The 22,362-nt window shown below is 36.6% G+C and overlaps 1 protein-coding gene across 1 annotated transcript in view; it reads left to right on the forward strand.

The window, feature by feature from the left end:
• Positions 1-22,362, forward strand: part of RIMBP2 (RIMS binding protein 2) — a 159,907-nt gene that overhangs the window by 66,943 nt on the left and 70,602 nt on the right. The gene's annotated exons all lie outside the window — the stretch shown is intronic.

The following is a 22,362-nucleotide window of genomic DNA, read 5'->3' on the forward strand; positions in this document are numbered from 1 at the left end:
AATCAGTGGTGACGTTTCACCGCCTTAGCAGATGATGATAGTCCTAAACAGCAGTGAATTCCTGAATCTGCAGGACTCAGCTGTAGACTTGCAGGTTTTCTTCCATACTTTTGTTAACAGTTTTCCTGTGTTGCATGAGAATGCATTAATGGCAATCATGGAAGTTATAGCTTGAAGTTCAGAGAACTTTCAGGAAACTCAAACAAGGTCCCTTCGAGCCAGTGGAGCAAGAAGGATTCAGTACTTGTCTAATATCACCAGCAATCAGAGATCAGGAACTTCATAAACGATAAAAAGAATTTTGTTGTTCCCTTTTTGCCATGCGAAAGCTTGCTCGTTGTGTAAGGTGGGGTCATGACATAACCCTCTGCAAAAATTTTGATAAAACAGACCTTTGCGCTGGCTTGGGGGGTTGTCTTGAATTCTAGCGTTCTGACTTACTAGCCATGAATATTCCCTGGGATTAGGTTATTATGATTGCTACCACATTTTTTTTCTGTAGACTGGATAATTTTGCTCTTGCCTTGCCAGTGGCTAAGAAGGTGATTGAATCTGCTGACGGGTTTAATGTAGGAGGCAGGAGTTAGTGCGTATGTGCACGCCTTCAGTATGGATGGGACTAAGTTTCCTCCTTTTTCCCCAACCAGACAACACTTGAAGGTGACAAACTACTTTGGCAGTTTGGCGTGCTTTCCAAGGAAGCTTCCGGTTGTCACTAGTTGGTGGCAGGCACTTCTTTCTCTTCTGTCTGTGATTTCAGCTCACAAACTGTTCTGGGAAGTTTCGTTTGGGTTTCACCTTGTTTCCTTTTGAATACTCCTGAAAATGTATTGGAAATTTGGTTGCTGGGGTTTGGGTTTTCTTTTTTGCTTTTTTCCCCCGGTTGGATTGGTGCCCAGTCCTATGAACTCTAAAATCAAAGTTTGTGTGAAGTGTGTCCATTGAATCTTATATTCTGTATCAATCTGTAGAATAGCATGCATATATGAAGCTAAAGCCTATATGTGATAAATGCATGTAACTTGCTTAAAACCAGGATTGATACTAATTAGCTGATTGGGGGGTTGACAGTGTATTGGAATCATTGGTCTATTAAACACACACTGAAAGACTATTGGAAGCATTATTCAAATAGGCAGATGGCAAACTGCTTGGCTGGCAGGTTTGCTCAGTTGTCCAGTCCAGTGGCTTCCAGATTTTAGAGGTTCGGAAGTCAGCTTTCTAGAAGTCCTGAAATGAGAGACTGAGTGCTCCCAGATTTCAAGTTTGCAAGGAATTTCTCTAGGGCAGCTGTCAAGTAGCTTGTAGTTAAACCAAGAACCTTTCATTCCTTCCATTTGCGCAAGGAAGTTAGAAATGTCAGGTTTTTGTTCAGAATTGTAATAAAACCTCAACTGGGTGAGTCCAAAACCTCCATGAAAAGCAGTAATACCCAGGGAACTGTGTAGTGTTGTTTGCAAAGCACTTTGTAACTGTTGGATGGCAGAGAAGCACTAAGTATTATTATTTTGATTGTGTTGTGATACAGAGCAAGCACCCATGCAACTGGCAAACTGCAGGTTTAGTGCTCGCGTCTGAAGGCTGAATTGGTGTTTAAAATGAGGACTTGCCTAGAGGAGATTATTTTTAGTGTACGTTTCACTAGACTGCAAAGCAATTACTTCCTAAATTTATAAATTATTCTCTACCACATTATAGTAGGCTTAGACAAATTTTGGCATTTGAGCAATTTTCAGCACACATTTGCTACATAAACAGAAGTAATGGCATTTGACAATCTGGCAGAGAATTAAGAATTTGAGTTGTTTTTCAGCCTGCCCAGTGAACAGTATAGGAATTTGCAGATTTGCTATCGCAGAGCTGTAGATTGCCATAACATTTAGCTTGCCGTCTTTACTCTGCAGGAGAGTATCACTTCATGGTGGGTAATTGGGGAGCCTCAGGGAAAAATGCTCTTTCCTTTTATACATGTAGTTCAGCTAGCAATGGTTAGCAGATCAAGTTAAGGAGACAGCATTAACTTGAAATCTAGTCATTCTCAAAGAAGGAATAAAGCAATGTTAGTTATTTGGTTAATTATGTAGTTAGTGGCCATTTAAGGAGATGTAGTCTTGGCACGACCAAGGCTGAATCAAGCTGGGTTATGCTGAAAACAGTAGAGAAAGGGCCTGGATTCTGATCCTCTGAATAAGCCAAAAAAATGAATACAAAACATGCTGGCAATGAGTTACATTTCCTCTGGGCAAATAAAGCATCGTCTGAGTGTTCGAGGGCCACAGTAGTTTGCATTTGGTCGAGCTCCTAATCGAGTGGCAGTTTCCATTTTGACAAGGACTGGAACAGAATTGGGAGTCTGAACAAATGGAGCTAACAAGCCTCCCTCAGCTGGCCGCCTTTTCCGTGGAAAACCTGTCCAGTGGGAAAGGTAGCATGGGTTTTCTGGCAAGTTGCGGTATCAGTAAGAGATGTAGCTCAGCATTTCTCACTTTAAGCTCAGTTTTGCTAAACATTTTTTAATAGCCCTATGACTGTATTTTTTTTTTCTCTTGACTTACTTTTCTGGTCTGTGAAGAGCTTCACGAGTCTGCTAGGCAGAACTAAACTTTTTGCATAGCTGCATGAAATCTAAAATGCCCGACTGAAAGGAATGGATTAAGGAGATAATCTCCTATCGTACTTCAAACGATTGGAAGCATAGGGGTTTAAAAAGCTGTAATTTTATATGGAGAAATTTTAAAGAAAACGGACAATTTCTTTCAAGACCTATTCATGACATACTGCCAATAAATATTAATTTTCTTTTCTTAAAATGATTTCAGAGCACTTTAAAACAGTCAGGGAATGTCTTTACTTACAGGCTTGGCAACCGCTTGTCCACAGTGAGAAGAATTTGGTCTATATCTACATCTAGTCTATAGAACTAGTCTACATCTAGTTCAAATGACTGATAGCTCATAGGTGATACTGATTTCTTTCTAGTTCTAATGCCCTTTTTCTATCATTTTAGCAGTATTTTTCATGGAAGAAGGAAATATGTGAGGATGCCTTCTTCTGTGACACGCTGGGTGCTGGTGCTTTAAAAGGGAAGTAGAAGGAAAAATAAGTTCTCTCTTCTATAAATATCATTTTTGGCCTTCGCAAGTTGTTCTAGAAGCAAATTTTTTCTTTGAGAATTAGCCAAAGATAGATAGGAAGAATAATCCTCTGAAATATAATAAGCATCATCATCAGAAATCAGTCCAAAAAATAATTTCCACCATTAAATGTAACATAAATTGGAGAAGAAGCAAATATGATTAAATCAGGCATGGTGGAAAAAGCCTGTAATGTGTTTTTCTATGGACTGCAATTTAGTATTAATTTGCTGGGAGTTTAGATTATTTGCAAAATAGAACAACAGTAAACTTTACTATGGGAGGGAAAGGACCAGTAGTGGATGAAGTGCAAATTTAGGAGAAAGCCCAAACACTGCCATTGCTGTTGAGGTAAATAATAAACCAAATGCTATGTGCAGTCCTGTGTTCGTGTCCTGCACTCCAGAAGATTTCATGGAGGCCTGAGGCACTGGGAAAGCCTGTGTGTTTCATCATGCAGGTAGAGACAGGTTCTTGCATTTTGTCTATGATGGATTTTACAACATTAATTTTAGTAGTTTTCCATGCAATTGCTTTAATTGCAAATTTCCCAATTTGATATAAACTGGCAGATACATTGCATCTCTTTCTCCTTCGCTTCCCACTTGCTGTTTGTTTTGCTCTGCCATTGAGAAGTCCTCTTTCCGGTGTTACTCGGCTACAGGACGTGTGGGGTCCTTTCAGGATCTCTAGCCATATGTTGCTGAGGGTCACCTCATTTCAGATACATGATTGTGTCTGTCCTGTGACCGCTTATGCAAGGGTAGATCTTCCAACTGATGAAATATCCAAATTATACATTCTCTTACCACCCTATGACTGTTTGGTAGTGGGACAAACGATGGCTTAAATCACAGCATGAAATAATCTGTAGTAACTGAAGATTATACAGGAGAATAAAACAGTGCAGACTTTGGTCTTGTATGTTGGAACTGGCTTCTGTCATAGGTTATTTCTTTTGTATATAGATTAAAAATCACCACAACAACATTGTGGAAGAACTTTTCTTTTTAACAACTGAAAATGGGAATTAGTTTTCTTACATGCATGTAAATTGAACAAATGAAACTCTGACTTTTTGTTTCTTTGTGTTCATGGCAGTTCAGTATCATAAATTATTAAGGTCCATGCCTTGCAAGGAGGTAAATAACCTATGTTCAAGAGAGCTGAGCTGAAATCAGTAGTTTAGCTGTGAAGGGTTGGAGCGTTTGTTAAATAAACCCTGAATAACATTTCATCAAAAGCAGTATGTTTAGCCACTGCTTTTTGTTCAGTGGATCATGAGAGTAAGCCCACGATTTTCAGACACTTATGTTAGCTTTTCCACAGTCATGGTTCTTCCATTTTAGAACGGGCATTAACTCTGAAACAACAGTTCACCAGGAAAACAGCCTGTTCACAGACTTAGGTATCATTTGCAATGAGGCGCTAAGAAATGGTTCTCATAGATATGCATTCTCATCAAAATATTTTTGTTAAAGCAGAAGTTAGTTTAGTGCTACAGGGAATGGAAGTACTTTAAATAGCAGTTCCAGAGCTATATATTCAGCATGAGAAAATTCAGGAGAAATGTTAATGTTCTGTGTGCTAATATGCCTGTTAGAATGACAGACACTTTGATTGTCACTGGAGCAGGGGAATCCGCCAGGAATCTGATTACCTCAACGGTCTCTGGTAATCACTTTTTTGCAGGCAGGTGTCATCCTTTAGTAGATACACAGCTGGAAGAAAGAAGCACTGAGATAAAATTTCTCTCTTCTAGAAAATTTAATAAATGCATGGTCCTCTGAGTCCATCTTTAATTTTCAGTTTCATTCTTCACTTTGTTGATAGCAATATCAGAATTCAGTGATGCTCAGCTTCATTTAAGCCTAGTGTCAGTATGACGAGATTTCTTCTGTATCTCAAAGGAAAAGCTCGGCATCATTTGCATTTGCACTTGACATCCTTACACTCCACTATTTAAAATGCATCCATAACTATTAGTACAGTCTATTTTAAAATTAGGGAAGGTAGTGGACTGGTTCACTTACATGTTAAGTGACAGATTAAATACTATGCAGCATCCCTTGGAAGCATAAGGGCGGTGTTGATCTTCAGCTAATATTATTGATACTTATAAATAAATATTTTCAGAAATGCAGCTAAGATGTATGTTTTCGAATAGTCCTTGCTATATCGTAGTCTACTTTTGTTTTTCCTGAGATTTATTCTGAAAGGCAACCTAATTGTCAGCTATCATATCAATTATCTCACCATCTCTTCAGTTCTTCACATACCTCAGAATGCTTCCTCATTTCAACATAAACCATAATAGGAGATAAATTAAACCTCCTTGATTGACCTCCTCCTTGATTATCCTTTAGTTTTGAAATTCAACCCACTGAAGTTCAGATGCACCACTTAAATTTGTTGTCTGTTTATAGTTAACCAAAACTATTTTTTTTTTACTTTATCAAAGCTAATTAGTTTGCCTGAGCCCTCCTTGTTACAAATAAATACAGCAGGAAAAAAAAGGCAAAAACTGAAAAATACTTGAGTATGAATAGAAATTATATGTTAATGAAATACATAATAGACATGTGGAAACACATTTGACAGTATCTGTTCTTAAGTGTCTAAAATGCTGGAAATTTTAGTGTAGTTTTTAAATGTTCTCCAAGGATTTGTTTTGCATAGAGGATTATAATTACCTTATGAGCCATTTTGTACTTCATGAATAGACATTCAACTGTAGGTTTGTTTTTAATTGATAAGTTGGAAGAGTTCAGGAATTATGTTGATATCCTCTACATGTGGTTTAGGAAGTTGCTATACAAAGATGAAACACAAGGCTTATTTTAATCAAATATCTTCTTTATCTTTTTTGCTCTTGTTATTTTTCAGTTGATGATTCATGGGGAAATATGATTTTGATAGCTTTAAGAAATGTGCAACAAACTTAAATTTTATCGTTAATAAATGAAATAAATTATTTTTTCACTGTTTTCCTCAGTTTAACAACAAACAAAAGATGAACATGTGATGATCAGAAAGTGTGAAGTGAAAATGAGTTCAAATGAAATGAAATGGAACTAATCTAAATCTTCCAAGAATTTAAACTGAACTCATTCTCCTCCAGATTTGGGGATGGTGTGTATATTACTGTATATGTTTTTAAAAATGTGTTTGTCACTTTATATGTCTTGGAATGGAAAAAGAAGAAAATTGGTGAAGTAGATGGTGCGATGAGTTGGTCTTGCTATTTCTGATATTGATTGCATTGTTAACGCGTCAGGTTTTATGTCAGTTCATATCCTTTTATTATATACAGTAATGATTTCCTTACATTTTTAATTTTATTGTACTTCCACTTCTATATATCGTTTGAACTAAGGTTTTTCAGTCAATTAACAAATCAGAAGTATTTTACAAAATTATTCCTGCCCCTTCCCTTTCTCTCCTTAAGCAAGATTATTAGTTAATCAGCTGATGTTTTATATGAAAGATGAATTCTGTGCTGTCATAAAACTCTGCTTGCTTGCTTGCCCTAATGGTCTTCAGACTTATGATCTTCTTTCAGGTAATTTGTATTTTACATATAAGACTTCGATTAAATATCAGCAGATGTACAAATCATAACAACACAAATTGTAAATGTTTTCAAAAAAGACATAAAATAATGTGCATATTATATGAAACAAAAGTGAGAACAAGGTTATAAAAGCTGTATTCAGGATATGAGTAATACATGCTCATATTAAAAAAGGTTTTATAGGCAAAGGGAAATGAATTTTCTCAGTGCTCAGATTGTTCGGAGTGGCAGAAAGTAAAAGCCTTTTGCATCCTCTACAACTATTTTACACATCTCGTTTAAGAAACTAAGCAGCAAAAATATAAACTCTGCACTTTACCTAATGTGTAACATCAATGAATAAACTTTGGTTATTTAAGTGAATACAAATGCCTTAAGTCCCAGAATGTCCTGCTCTAGTTTAGGGATTAGTAATATTAGTCATAGCATATAGTAATTAGTAATATCAACTTCTGAAGAACGAACCAAAATTTAAGTATTTACTGGTGTTAAGATTACAAACGGCTTCCCTGCGTGGTACTCAGGGAAGCACGAAGCTGAGCATAGCTTGCCAGCTTTCCTTGTATAAATAAAATTAATCATACCTTACCAGATTACCCTTTTTAATGTGCTTTTGCCTCATCTCGTCTGGTGCTTAAGAGAAGTGTCAGGCAAAAGAAGGCCCTCCCCTTGAACAGCCCCCAGGGGAGTGATGTTCTCTTTCCAGGCAGCGGCTAAAAGGTCAGCTTCAACTAGTAAGTGAGATTAATTTTAATTTAACAGTGTGATGCGGTACAGCATGAATGAGCAGAAAGTATCTCTGACTCTTTCTGTTTGCCTGTGTCATTAAGGAGGGAAGATGGATGCAATTGCATATATACAAGACTGCTTTCTGAGTAAGTGGGGGTGAAATACATTTCATTGCTACCACATATACCTCTAAGTAATGAAATAATTAATGGTTTAAGGTTGAGGGTAATATACACCTAATTAGTCATGTTGAAGGAAATTTAAGATTAACTGAAGATGCCAAATAACATGTTTGCTAAAGACTTAGAAGTAGCAAAGAGATAAGCCTGATTGCAACGCTAATGCAGATTTCTAGCTGATGGTTTTATACCCTGTTGAAAGGAGAAAAGAATCTATTTGGATTAATGTCATAGTTTAATGAAGGGGAAAATACTTGGGGCTCTGGATAAATTGCTTCAATATTCCACATATCTTAAGCAGTTACTTCCTTGCCTGAATTGGGGCCTTGATGATTTAGTTTTGTTTTGATTTTATATTAAGCAGAATAATACACAAATATCTCCCTGGCAGCATTTATTAGGTTTAGGAAAGGGAAGAAAGGAAAAAGGAACGTGCTAGATATGTTGTTTAGATTTTGTGTTGCTTTTTACGGTATGTTAGCACAAAGCACTTTGTCTGTGTTGTACTCTCCTCAAAAATGCCTGGAAAATTGTCCTCATAGATTAAAAAGTTGCAGAACAGATTTATGACAGTAAAATAAAATAAAAACCCAGAGGGGTTGTGGTAGTTCTTAAAGGTTTAAAGACTTGCCTGTTTCCATGGAGAACGGTATTTTACAAGAGGAAGGATTTTTATGTCAGTATCTGGCTCTGGATCTGCTTTCATAGTGCTGTTCAGCACCAGGTTAATCGTCTAAGACCACGTTTCCAGAACTGTTCATTTTGTCTGCCCAGTTTTTCAAAGAAGTGAATTGAGACTACAATTAATTATTCAGTTCCTCTTTGTGAAAAATAGGTATCATACATTCCCCCCAGATTTACTGTACAAACTGTCAAAAACCTCAGCATATATGTATATCTATCAATATGCAAACATGATTTCTTATGGAGATACTGCTCTTATCATCTTTCCTTGTATTCCATCAAATTACCTTTCCTAATACCATTTTTATTACTTTAAGCTGCAAAGTGTCTTCAAGCAGCCATTGCTTAAAAACTCTGTTTAAAAGCTACTTTCATTTTTCTATAAGCAACAGATTTCTTGCTTCCAAAATTATGCTGGTTCTACTCCCCATTTTATCTTATGCTTTAAAAGACAAAGCAAAATACATTTAGGCAGGGACTTTCCTTTTCTTCTAATTGGTAGTGCCTAGCATGAAGTCTAGTACATTACTATGGTTCAAGGTCGAACAAAGGTTCGAGCAGAGCAGTAATAAAATAATAGCATTTTATTTTAAAAATCTGTCCATCATTTCTGGTGAATTCTAGTATTTGTTAGCTATTGTATTTCTCCTTCTTGGTGTCCTTGCAACAGGACTTTAGATCATATTGAGTGGAAGGATAAGAAACAGCATTGCTTTAATTAAGGGAATGCTCTAAACAGGTCTGTTTTCTGTAAAATATATATTGCCTGTAATGGCAGGTGATAGAGGCATCTGAACTCTTTGTTGGCCCTTACGTGGGATGAATGCACAGTTCACTTGTTGCTTGCTCATGGACCATGAGTAATGAAATAATTTCAAATTCAGACTGATAGACTTTTTTACCCCATTGTTTTGTGATGTATTCTTCTTGGGAATTCTCATGGGAATAAAAAAGGTGTGTGTAGGCACCTGCACATAGTAAAGCTGTTACGCGTTGTTAAAGTGATTATGTTTTGCTAAATGAACAGAGAATATGAAAACCGTGTTCTTTAGAACAAACTGTGCAGCCCTTTCAGATTTAATGTTTATTGTATTATGCAAGAGATCACATGTATTTCCGTTTTTTTCTAGTTTTTAAGTTGTGTTGAAAATGGTTTTAAAACATCTTTGATTAAAAGAATATGAGACATGGTGATTCCCCAGCATTGGAGAGCTCTGCAGGTGAAAAGAAGGCTTGGTGCCTTAGCTCTATGTTCGTTCTCATTAAGAAGGGAAAGCAAAAGATTGTTCTGATGGCTGTAAATGGAAATGTAGTGTTTTGAGGAGAACACCCAATTGTAGCTAATCTTAATTAAGGAAGATTTGATTGGACTGTAGAAGGAGCTACAGTCCAGTAGTGTACAGTAGTATACAGTTTGGTATAGTTTTTCTTAAAAAAAAAATCTTGCAGAGAAAGCAGTAGCCCATTGCACTTTGATTTGGTTAACTCATAACTGTAGTGTTTATATATTATGTTTAACAGAAGATGCAAAATTGACTGTAAAGTTTTATTCAAAGGCTGTAATGTTATCTGTTCTATAAGCAGAACTTTTAGAGCATGAAAAGCTGCTTCTGAATGGCGCTTCTGGCATCTAACTCTTAAAATTATTCAGCATTTTTTTATTTATTTGTCTTGAAATGAAAAATTATCTCCTGTTTTCAAGTCACTTGTAATTTTTACAATTATTCTAAACTTAATGAAGAGATTTCAGTAGTTATACAACGTATCAATATAAACCTCTGCCCATTAAAATTACTCTGAGAGACAATTGAATGATTACTAATGTCACCGGAGTTCACACTTCTTTTTAACATTTGCCTCTCTAAATTTATTGTTTAAAAAGATGCCAATCCATGAGAAAGCATTGTCGGGTGCTGGCTGATGTTATTCTTAGATTCAGTATGTTTCATCCTTGTTTTTAAGTGCCACAGGACTGAGTTTTTCACCTGCTGGGGCATGATGTTACCATGACAACGGCTGATCTTGTTTGCTGTTCTCTCCTCTGTGCATGACAAAAAGCAAAGCTTTTGGAGACATATTTGTGAAAGCTGATCTAACTAATTGCATTTTAATTATCAGTGAAATAGAACAAGAAATGGCTTGTTCTGTTTCTATAAGAATAAGAAATTTCTATTATAAGAAGTAGAGCAATGAAATGGACTATTTAATCAAAGTTGACAAGACCTCTCCATGAGACAGTCCTATATAACAGCGTCTGCAACAGGTCTGTTAGCAGATTATTAACGTACGTGGTCTTTAGAAGATCTGATAAGGTGTTCTACTGAGAGACCTCCCAGTTCACAGTGCAGTTCACCAGTCTTCCGTATATCTTCTGTTGATCAGCAAATGGAAATCTTAATGCCACAGTAGATAACTGAATAGCTGCTTTCAGTTGCAGCCTTATCCTTAATGAGTTCCTGTGGGGATCAGAAGAACTTTGTTCATGTTTGTCTAGTTGACACATTTTGTTTGTTCTTCCACTAGTGAAATCAAAATAAGTGGAAAGGTGGATAGCAGATTTCTTACAAATTATCATAAAGTGTGAGTAGCAATTCATGTGTGTACAGAAACAACTAAAACCACAGTATTCATTTTAATTATTTTAAATATTTGGTTGCTGATGACCTATGAAGAAAATTACGTCCTTGGCACATCCACTGGGGTCAAGACTATAGAACAAGTCACTACCAATTGGAGATGTAAAACAAGAAGTATGGAATATGATGGTAAAATCAAATAAGATATATTTCCTACTGCCTGCTAAGCAGGCAGTAGGAAATGTCCCCTTCAAGCAGTGCCAGTTTGATACTAGCATTCAAATGGAGTTAATGTTTACCCCACACTGTGTTTTCTTTGCACCTTTATACAAGAACAAGGATCTTGTTCGCTCATTTCTTCCCTGGAAATTTCTTCCTTCCTTCTTTCTCTGGATGATTTAAGATATTTCTGTCTTTCCTTTGGGTGAATTGCCACTGAAGTCAATAGAATTGTGCCATGGTAAATGAGAATTAGACCCTCTGTCTCTTAGATACACCGATTTATTTTGTTGAGGACTGAGTGTAAAAATAATTGAAGAAAAAGTCCTGAAAATATATTGATTTCGCCTCAACCCACAAATCAAATGAATTAACTTTATAATACCATCCAAGGGAAAACATGGTTGTAATATAAAGGTTAAAATTAATCCACTATTAGATATTACAGAAATGTATTTTTACTGTATCTTTGGCTGTGTTATGTTCCCAGCAGCTGGCCGTTATCTGACGGTATGGTGGAACATCAGATCAGTTCAAATGTTTCAGTTGCCATGCTGTCTTCTCTTGGACAAGCGACAACTTTCCCATTTGAAACCTGATGTTATTTCCATGACCTTTAGGATAGAGGGTATGTCTCATTTTGTTTGTAAAGCATTCAGTGCGTATAGTAATGATATCTCATAACTGTCAAGAATTGTATAGACATGACTGGGAATCTGATAGACTTTAAAAAACTGCCTTATGGCAGTTGTAGTTTATATTTAGAAGTTCAGACTGAGAGGTGACCACAGGTAAAACTCAAAGCTCAGCACTGGGTTCCAGAAAGAATTCAGTCTAATGTTAGTTCATGTAATGTACTTGGGAAAGTCAATTGCAAACAGTATTTTGAAACAACGATTAATTTTTTTTAATGCCTCATTTTCTCAGTGATCCATCTTAGGATTGTTGAACGTCATTTTTGAAGAAACTGCTTATCCACAGCTTGTATTAAAGTGAAACGCACAGCCTGATTTACAGGGATTACACAGGAGGAGACAGCTAAGTATAGAACTTGTGTGTGTGCATCAGCTGCTAGCTTGTGTCTTTAGCAGGACTGTTCTTCCTCACTATGGAGTAGTTCTTGATATCTTCACAAGCAGATGTCTCTGCAATGCTTATCCTATTTAAATATTGTTTTTACTGGAACAAGGACTTACCGCTGTGAATATACGTGAGGATCGAACACAATGACCCGCTTTTCCCTTTCCAATCAGTTCATTTGAGGAACACAACAATGATTTATCTCTGACCATAGAAATGGAAATTAAACTCGGTAAAGTATGGTCAAATCACCAAGGGGGAGTGAGGGAAGATTTCAAGATCAGTTGAAACATTTTAATTGTCATGCTGTTTTATCTTGGACAAGCAACATACATGTTTCAGTTCTCCTGTATGCGGGATTCTTATCTCACATTGCTTCTGTGCTTTGATGTCTAAAAAGGAAAAGTATAAAATGTTTAGCATGCTCATTTAGGTCTTAGGACAAGAAGGGGAGACATGGTCCACTCTACTGTCCACTTATTTCATGCATTTTCAGGTCCAGAGAGGGGAGTTTCCACACTCTCCCAAACATGAAGGAGGTTATGTGACTGTCATTGACCTTTCTGCAGTGTCATGATGGTGTGATGGGTCTTTAGGTCTTCGCTGCTATATCAGAGCTCGTGAAAGTGAGTTGGACAGTTAGGGCTGGTTTTTCAAAGGCACCAAGTCTTTTTCTGTGAGAGAGCATCCTTTATCTAAAGGTTTTTTAGGGGGGAGGGGAGGGAGGGATGATATTTAATAAATGTGTGTGTTGTGAGGAATGAGAAATGGGAAGAATGAAATCTCTCTGTATCCATAAACTCCTTTGGTTGTGTTATTCCAGGCCCTGTTCCAGGAAGGCTATTTACAAATGTTTAACTTAAACTTTGAGTAGATTCTTTGAGGAAACTATTAATGTAGTTCTGACCAGCACTGAGGGTGCATTTATCAGACGTGAATAATCAAAGCCTCCAAGTGTCTTTGGAAATCTGTCTTTTTCCTCTCTGATCCTGCAAAACATAGCAGTGAGTACTTTATCTTGTGAAACTACAGGGGTCATGGATTCAAGGTGGTAAAAAATTGCGTGTGAACAAACTAAGTGTATGAAGAGCTAATACTCCAAATAGACAAGACAAAAGGAACGTGAGTGAAATGAATTGGTAGTGGAAAGCCTATTACCTGAAAAGTCTTACTGAAGTGAAAATTAATATGATCCATTCACTATTTGTGCTTATGCCATAATATCTTGATCCTGGTCACTAGTGCCACAACAACAGACCCCTTTCAGTGATTTCCAAGTCCAACATACTGCTGCAGTTCCTGTGTTCCTCCTTATTTAGCAGTGCTTTTTAAGAAGCGCTATTTTTATATGGTGTTTCTTATGCTAAATTCAGCCTACTGATGAGAGGGTAAAAACTGCATTTGTTTTCTTTTATTACGGCAGAGTATAATTTGCATGGAAATGTTTCTATTTTTAAAATGAAGAAAATCTAATTGTGAAGTGATCTTATTTAAAATGTGAGCATTTCTAAATAGAGCCTCCTTTGTCATGAGAATGGTAGCAGAATAAACTTGTATCTGCCTATTAATATTCTCTGTACAAGTTTAATTCCTTAGTCCTTAAACGCTAACATCGTTAAATGTCAGATTATACTTTTCCTTACTACTTACTAACATTTACTTCATCGTGACAATTTAGAGCCAGAATCACAGTAAAATAATAAAACCTCTCAGACAAGAGTCTTTAGTTAGTTTCATTACTTTTCATTGCATTTATAGGTTTTAAAATGGTGTAGGAATGGACTTCAACAAAATAGATGAAATTTTGGTCTTATTTAAGAAAACAGCAAAATTCCTGTTGAGTTCAGGAATTCCAGGATCTCATCCAGTGTGTTTGTCAGCAGTCTTCTTTACTGTATATTCCAACATAGCAGGCCAGAATGCTAACTGATTTGTGAACCCACATGGAAATAGGTTATATCTAACTCATAATATAGTTTATTAAAAATATAATTTCTTTCTCACTATCAAACTTGATAACTCTGGAAGCCAGGACTGGGTAGTACTGTACCCTTCATGGGATGTGGAGGGGACATTCAGCATCTTTTAGTGTTTTCTTTGATCCCACTTTTATCTTACTGGCATCTGTACAAAACTGTCAGATATAATGGAATGGGTGTCAGTACATTAATGAACAGTAACAGAACAGAAGCATCTCTTGTGAATGCAATTTTTCTCCCCTTGCTTCCTGTTCCACTTTGCTCAGTGCTATATTATATAGTGGTTAGAATTATGCAGGATAGCCTGTATTTTTCTTGCATCATCTTCATGTTAATTACAGCGAGAAAATTAGAAAGGTGTTAATGGCAGCTTCTTGCACAGGCTGTGCCTCTCAGCCTATCTCTGTTAGCTTGTCCATATTGAAGTTCTTAAATAGCTCCACTGTGTACTATTCAGGATGAGTCAGCTTTGCCTTTAAAATCAAGCTTTTACAAGAAGAAAAAAACAAATTGGTGACCTTAGAAGTGAGGCATTTACAGGGCAAGAATATGAAAAAAGATCAGAAGATTCTTCATGTTTTCCTTTTTCTTTAAGTACCTGTAGACCAGAGGTTTTCACTTTTCTCTTGGAGTAATGTGATTCTATTCATGTATCATCAAAATAGAGAACCATCATACAGGATTATGATCAGAGTGCTCTAATACAGTCAGTCCAGGTTACTGGCAAAAACAAATTGTCTCAAAGAAAAAAGCTACAAATAGTGTATAACATTTTTTTAAAACAAAAATAATTGATGTATGAGCAAACTAGCACACAGGGCAACAGATGCCTTACTCCAGGCGATGCAGAACCTTGTTACCCAGACAGTAGTGTCAGATTGTATTAAATCTACAGAAGTCATCCTCCTACCGTGAATTTTTATAGTCAGTCCTCATATCCATAGGAGAATTTTTACTTTTGCTGTATTATGAACACACATTTTTGCTTTCAGTTCTGCACTTAAAAAGATGAAACTCATATATAAGGTAATATATTTTCTTTTTAATATGTCTTTCATTTTTAATTTTTTGTAGATGTTTCTTTGTTAATGGTCTCGTGTTTTGTGATGGATATACTGGTGGGTGAATTTTTAAATTCATGTAATGCTTTGGACGCCTCTTAAAAAACGGAACACTGCAGGAGTATTTGTATACATTTGGGAGCACTGTCAATTTTCGGAATCAGTTTACTTCACGGATTCTGAGAAGATCATCGTTAGTGTTGTTTTCCTAAAATGAAATGCTTGTCTGAGCTGAGAATGCCTGAAGTATTCCTTACATCTGGCAGGAAATATTCTTGCTGTTTAGAATTTTGTCTGACATGTTGTATTTTAAAGACAAGGTTTCAGATTCTTTTTGCAACTCACTCCATACATGAGTATGGTATGAGTATGTGCTTGATTGGCATACCAGCACATATGTGATATATGTAAGTATGGCTTATGCTTCTCATATTTAACTAAGTAAGAAAGCTTAAGCAGGAGATGTCTAAGCTCTGTGCAAATTGTACCTACATGCATTAGAAAAAGTTTGTGGTTTTTTGTTTGTTCTGTAGCTTGTTGATGCTAAGCTGTGATAGTGAACAACAGATACTTTCATTTTCCCTTGGAGGGGAGGTGAAATAGTTCTTAATACAGCTTCTGTTGCTTCTTCTCTTACCATTCTTTTCCCACATTCATTTCTGTGTTTGCAAAATTTTTGGATGCAGGCTGTCTTCTATTAGGCTGGTAAATAAATTGCTTCAAGCCCTTGATTTTTTAAATGGGTATTTGTGTAGCAACATCACTAGAAAGGGGGTGACAGACTAATGTTCAACTTTGTGTTCAACTAATAATTGAAACCCAATGTCAAGACTGGCAGCTGATGAGAAGCTTTTTGGAAATATGAGGTACTGCTTGTATTTTACTTGCACTTAGTCTGCTAACATTTAATCAACATTTGCCTTGTCATATGTTTTATACAGTGTTTTAGAGTGGCTTGCTGAGTTCTTAATCTTCAGTCTACTTGCCTTTATTAACAGCTGCAATGTATTGATTTGAATAGGTTAAATGATAGATCTCATTTGAATGTAGTAAAATGTTGCTTCTTAGGTACAATTGAATTATCAGAATTGTTACATACAGTGAATGAATGAAGAATAGGGCAGAGAGCAGCAGGGGAAAAAGGACAAAACCCTCATTAAATTTATAAAAAGAAGTCAAAACCTATTTGTATAAAAAATTAGAAAGGATGATGGTAGAGTGCATGGTAATGCTTTCCACGGGTTTCTTTTTTAGACTGATATTGGTTAGTTGTCAAGAAACTGAAGAATCTGAATCCAGTTCTTCAAGCTCCAAAATGAATTGCAAAAGCCAACGAAATTTCCTTTAGGCCCAAGCAATGAGAGGCCTCTGCATGTTCCCTTTATACTTTTCGTAGAGTTATTAAATTGAGAAGGAGAGAATGCTACAGTGGAGAAGCCCTAGCATTCATAGACAAGCTGGAGGCAAGAAGAACATCCAGCCTGTAGCCAATAAGTCCGTCATTAGTGATGGCTACCCTATGGATTTGCTGACCTCTACTTTCTGTTGACTTGGAGGTTCTGTTTCAAATTGGCAGTTGTAAGAGCTGAAGTGAGCAGTGTTGCCCTGTTGTTAATGCATTCAGTGCTAGCTGCCAAGCAAAGGAGAACAGAATGGAAAAACAGTTTTCATTTGAGTACATCATCTTAAGGAAGCATAGTCTTCCTTTGAGAGAAGAAATATAGCTGGGATTTTCAAAAGGCATCTGTCTCCCTTAAAATGTGTTTGAAGCTTCAAAACTCTTTCAGAATCCAACCCTAAAATCCTAATGAAATCAAATCACAACAGAGTAAAATAATAATCAAATGTGTTGTATTCCCCCCAAAATGAAAAACACCCTTTTGTGTTTCTCTCTGGCCCCCATCAAATCCGCATGTACACAGTGGTGGTATGCCAGCACTTAGCGCAAACATGAACTGGCAACTCTCAGAGACTGACTGTTGGTCAGTAAGATTTTATACCACAAATTTGAGCTTTCTGTTTTCTCCATGGAAGGAAACTAAAAATGTCTTTTCCTCTCCATGACTTAAATTTTCTTTTTTAATATAGGAATTGCCTATTGGATGGAGTTTAGTCCTGGAGCGACCGGGAGTGACTTTAGTCATTTTTTTGTTGAAGGCTTATATTTAATTATTCTGGAAGCAGACATCTTTGAGGGACCAAACCACTAAAGTCAATGGATTAGACAGAAAATCAACATACTGCAACAAATATGATATGGTAAATGTTGTTTTCAAAAGTGAAGGTAGTATTTCACACTAACCAAAGAAGAAATGCCTTTTCTGGTGAGAAGAGGGAGTGTGTAACGAATACGGCAAGTACAGTTACCAACTGGAAACATTCAACACTGGAGAAACTGAACATGAAAAATTTTGAGAGAGAACATAAACTATTTGTGAAAGTACTACCATTTAGCCTGGAGAAGAGAAGGCTCAGGGGGATGGGAGGTTGTCAAGAAGATGGGGTCAGACTCTTCTCAGTGGTGCCCGGTGACAGGACATGGCAATGGGCACAAACTGAAACACAGGAAATTTCACCTGAACACACAAAAACATTTCTTTACTGTGAGGGTGGTTGAACACTAGAACAGGTTGCCCAAAGAGGTTGTGGAGTCTCCATCCTTGGCGATATTCAATATCCGGCTGGACACGCTCCTGGGCAACCTACTCTAGGTGACCCAGCTTGAGCAGGGGGGTTGGACAAGACAATCTTTAGAGGTGCCTTCCAACCCCAGCTGTGTGTGATTCTGTGATACTCATGTATACTACACAGAAACTAGCTTGTGTGTGTATTTGAGCAATAACTACATGTTCCTTCAGTTAATCCAACCACAGGTTACTCTTGGGCCATGGCAAACAACTGGGCTAGTATGTGGGAACCCAGATTGGGAGTAGGTCTGTCATCCAACCTCTTGGTTTGGGGGCATGACCTTCGGCAAGTGACTTGATCTCTCCATATCTGTTTCCTCTTCCACTGCTTCTCTCTCTTCTCAATTTAGAAAACAGACTTTTTTAGAGTAGTGATAATCTCTTCCTCTTTATTTATGCAAAACACAGTTCTGATTTTCAGCTGCGGCTTCTGTTAAATAATAAGCAAACATGGGAATATTTTGTGTTTCTGTAGCTCCTTTCTGTAGATCAAATAGAAGATTGTTACTCCAAGAAAGCTCTGAGAAAAGCAGGGATCTTAATTGTTGCTTTCCTTTCTATGAGATCACCAAAACCCCAGCTGAATTAGCAATGCTGTTGTTTTTTGTTATGTTCAGCTGTGTTCTGGTATATGATACAAAATGTTTGAGAATTGTACTGTTTAAATGCTTTTTCATACAGATAAGTAATAAGAATGGGCAAAGTGAAAAAGGGAAAGTTAAAAATCATTTACTGTATGCAATGAGTTCATCACAGGGGAAACTGAGTTCTGTAAACACCAGGTTTCTCCACATACAGAACATTAGGTACAGCTCATGTATGTTTGACTGTTTTGAATTTTTGTAGACCAAGAAAATATTTTCACTGGATGTGAAAATTTTATGCGATTGAGTTATGAAAGTATCCTAGGGAATTTTAGAAGTGAGATGGATAACTTCATCTGTATGCTTTTTTCTGATCTTTTGTAGTATTTCTCCCATGACGTGAACAAGCACAAGCCTCCATAGCCTTCTTTCTCCAGCTTTGCCTACTGTGCCAAAGAGCTAACTTTAATTAACTTTCTTTTTTCTTTTCTTTCTATTTCATTTTTAATATGGGTGTAGGGGGAAATTCTGGGTAGACAGCTTGTTTTAGATTGTTAGCAGAGAATATTTTCCATGATCCAAACCATTGAAGGCTTACATATTGTTCCAAAATCCTAGGCACATCTCAGAAGTTGTAGAAACCTTTTAAAGAAGTTGAGTAAAGTTAATAATTGTTATTTCTGTCTTGCAATCCTTGCAGAGATAGCAAAAGAGCTTTAAAATAACCCAATCCCTTGATACTTGATAGGAAAAAATTACTATTATCTATGATTACTGAGATGTGTTAGGAATCTAACACATCAGTTCTAGTGGATTTAGCTGCAGTGGTTTAAAACTGTTCCCAGCTGGATACCTGTCCATTTGCTGGAGGTTATCACTCTTATACCAGGCAAATGAAGGGGTCAGTGTCTGTAAATACCACAGCCACTTACTCTGTCGATGGGCACTGTTGCTGAAACCTTTATGAGTAGTTTGACTAAAATGCTAGACTGCAAACCAAGGTGGAAGAGAAATGAGAGAGATGGCCATTCTGGTAGCCTTTTGCAGAAGAACCTGAGTAATAATAATATGCAGGAGCTATTTAAACTATTGCAGCTAAATCTACCAGAATTCTTCTGTCAGAGCCCTTACTGTATGGGTTTATTTTTGTTGACAGATGACTCAGATCAACAAACGATTGAAACTAATATGGAGATTTATGAGTTGGCAGTGATTATGACATGTATCATCTTCAGGATAGAAGACCTGATAAAGTAACTTGGCTAAAACTTAGGAGACTTAGGTTCAATTTCTGGCTTTACCTCACATTACTAAGACTATTGATGAATCATTTGTTCCTAATGCTTCTTCTGAGAGCAAACAATCTAAATATTATAGATGTACATGTATTTATGTCACTTTGAAACACATTGATAATGCTTATGAATACATTATTTCCTTATTGCAAATACTGCACAAATGGACCTTTGCTTCTGGGTTTCTTAGTTGCTGTGTCTCTTTCTTTATCTTCATATTTTCTAGGCTAAAAATGTGCCAGTAGTTCCTCTTACAGTTTCAGGTGATTCTTGATCCTAAAGGATTTAGTTGGGATAGGGAACATAGGTATTGCCACTAAAATTAACAGAAACATAACAGAAATAGACTTATAACTAAGGACCAGTGAAACTGAGATGGTTACTGCCCTGCTTCCATTCAACCTTGCAAATAGCATCGGAAAAGGCATTTTCTTCAGGTAGGATTAGCAGCCAGCCCCAGTTGCTCTGCTATCTCTCATAAACCAGTTTCCTTTCTGGAGAATTTAAGTGTGGCGTGCAGCATGCCAGCTTAGAGTCATGCCGGTTACTCTGCCTCTCCTTTCCCTTCCTCTCCCCATTTAAAAACTTGTAACTTGTTGTCACTTGTTCCACATTAAAGTCAGCTGAGCAATACTGATTTGCAACAAATGCAAACCTATTCATTAAAGTCAATGTTAAATCTGGCCTCGCTTAAGTGTTGCAGGGTACAGTCTAATTTGTAAGGGTTTCAAAGCAGGTAGTGCAGCTTATTTTTCCCTTGTAAAGTTCAGAATAGATGTACAATGTTTTACAAATGGCTTCCAGTAATTAATAGCGTACAATGATTTATTTGCATATCCAAGGAACTGTATAGTACAGTTTGCTCATACTGTAAAAATATTTACTGATTTAATTCACACCTATTAAAATGTAACATGAGCTAAGAAATTCTCCTTGTTTTGGCCCTTAGAAGTGTCTAGCATCTCACAGGGTGTGACTGCCACTTTTAATTGCTTCCTAAACAACAGATTTAACAGAACTTGAGAAACCGTAATTGCTGAGCTCCTTATGCCTGAGATAATAGGTATATCTGTAGTTAGGAGACTGAATATTCTGCAGTTTCAGTCTTTTTTGTTTTAGTTCATGGCAGTAGCACTTAACATTTAGTAGTCAAAGGACAGCTTCCAGTAAACCCTGAGACACTCTGATACTGTAAGATGATAGTGCTTTATACATCATTACTTAAGCTGAACTGAATATTTTTGTTGTCCTTGTTTACATTCAAACGTGGCTATCAGACTGCCATTCCGAGTGTGGTCAGAAATGGAATATTATCTGCAAAATGAATTGGTATGTCAAAATCACTGTCACTTAGAAGATCTCAGAATGTCCTTTTCTGTGAGAGATGTTTTATATAACTGACATTTTAATCTTCTTTCCTATGATTCATATGATCATACTGTCTGTGTATGTGACCCCATAAGTTTTGAAGCCAGTGGCTAAATTTTAATCAGGTTTGATCTTAGAAGTAATTCATTGAAGGAAAAGCTGCATGTACAATATAACAAAAACCTGATTTGGAGGTCACACCTTCTTAGATATCAAAGTCAAGTAGCCATTAGGCAGAAACCCATAAGCTTTGTTAGTTCTGACGCTCAAAACTAATGATGCTTAGAAAATAATTTAGATAAATAATTTAGCAATTTTGGTTTGTTGAAAATGCTATGCATCTATTCAGAATATGGCTCTTGTAAGCAGAAAGTGTTGAAAGTGATTTAGGAAATGGTGTGCTTACAATAACAAGTTTTTTGATTCAAGTAGTGTGAAAAATATTTAAACACTAGAATTTAAAAATTCCTCTTTTGGGGGGCCTACATTTGGTAAACCAAAAATGATCAATTAAAATTTTTTTTCATAATGAGAATTTTATAGAGAAATTAAATTGAACAGTTTTTCTTAAGACCTGAACAGAATTAGAAGAGCTCTGGAGAGCTCTGTTGATAATGTGGATTTTTGCAAATCACCCAAAAGTGGGTCCAGTCTTGCTTGCGAGTTTTACAAATCTTAATATAGTTTTTTGGCAAATCTAAGCAAAGTTTTCAAGGGATAATGTAGAATAGAAATGCTGTAGGTTGAAAGATTCCACATTGCCCAGCATGACTGGTTGTGGAGCTTTTTAGTTTTTTTAACTCAAAAAGCAGGGAGGGAGAAGGGGGAGTGAATTGTTGCGATAGTTCAGTTTTACTACTGATATAACAATTAAAATCTAGTTAGTTGGAAATTCCCAGTCTGGCTAGTGTGTAACCTTTTCCCCTGAGTCCTCCCAACCTTTCAGTCAAATCCGATGAATTTCTGAAATGTTTTCAGTACTCACTTTCCTTGTGATGGGTATGAGAGATTTGTTCTCAGAGAACTATCTTCATAAACTCATGCAAAAATGAGGTTCTGAGAACTACCAGTGGACACTGCTGTTTTTCCTGAGCTCCATGAATTTTTTTGTATGATGCAAGAAAGTGTTTTTCCCCTCAGTTTGACCTTTGACTGTATATTTGAATTTTATTTTTTTCCACCTTCTTATAATGCCATATGAATAGATAAAGAT

This window comes from Apteryx mantelli, chromosome 17 (assembly GCF_036417845.1).
Source record: "Apteryx mantelli isolate bAptMan1 chromosome 17, bAptMan1.hap1, whole genome shotgun sequence".
Classification (NCBI taxonomy): Eukaryota; Metazoa; Chordata; class Aves; order Apterygiformes; family Apterygidae; genus Apteryx; species Apteryx mantelli.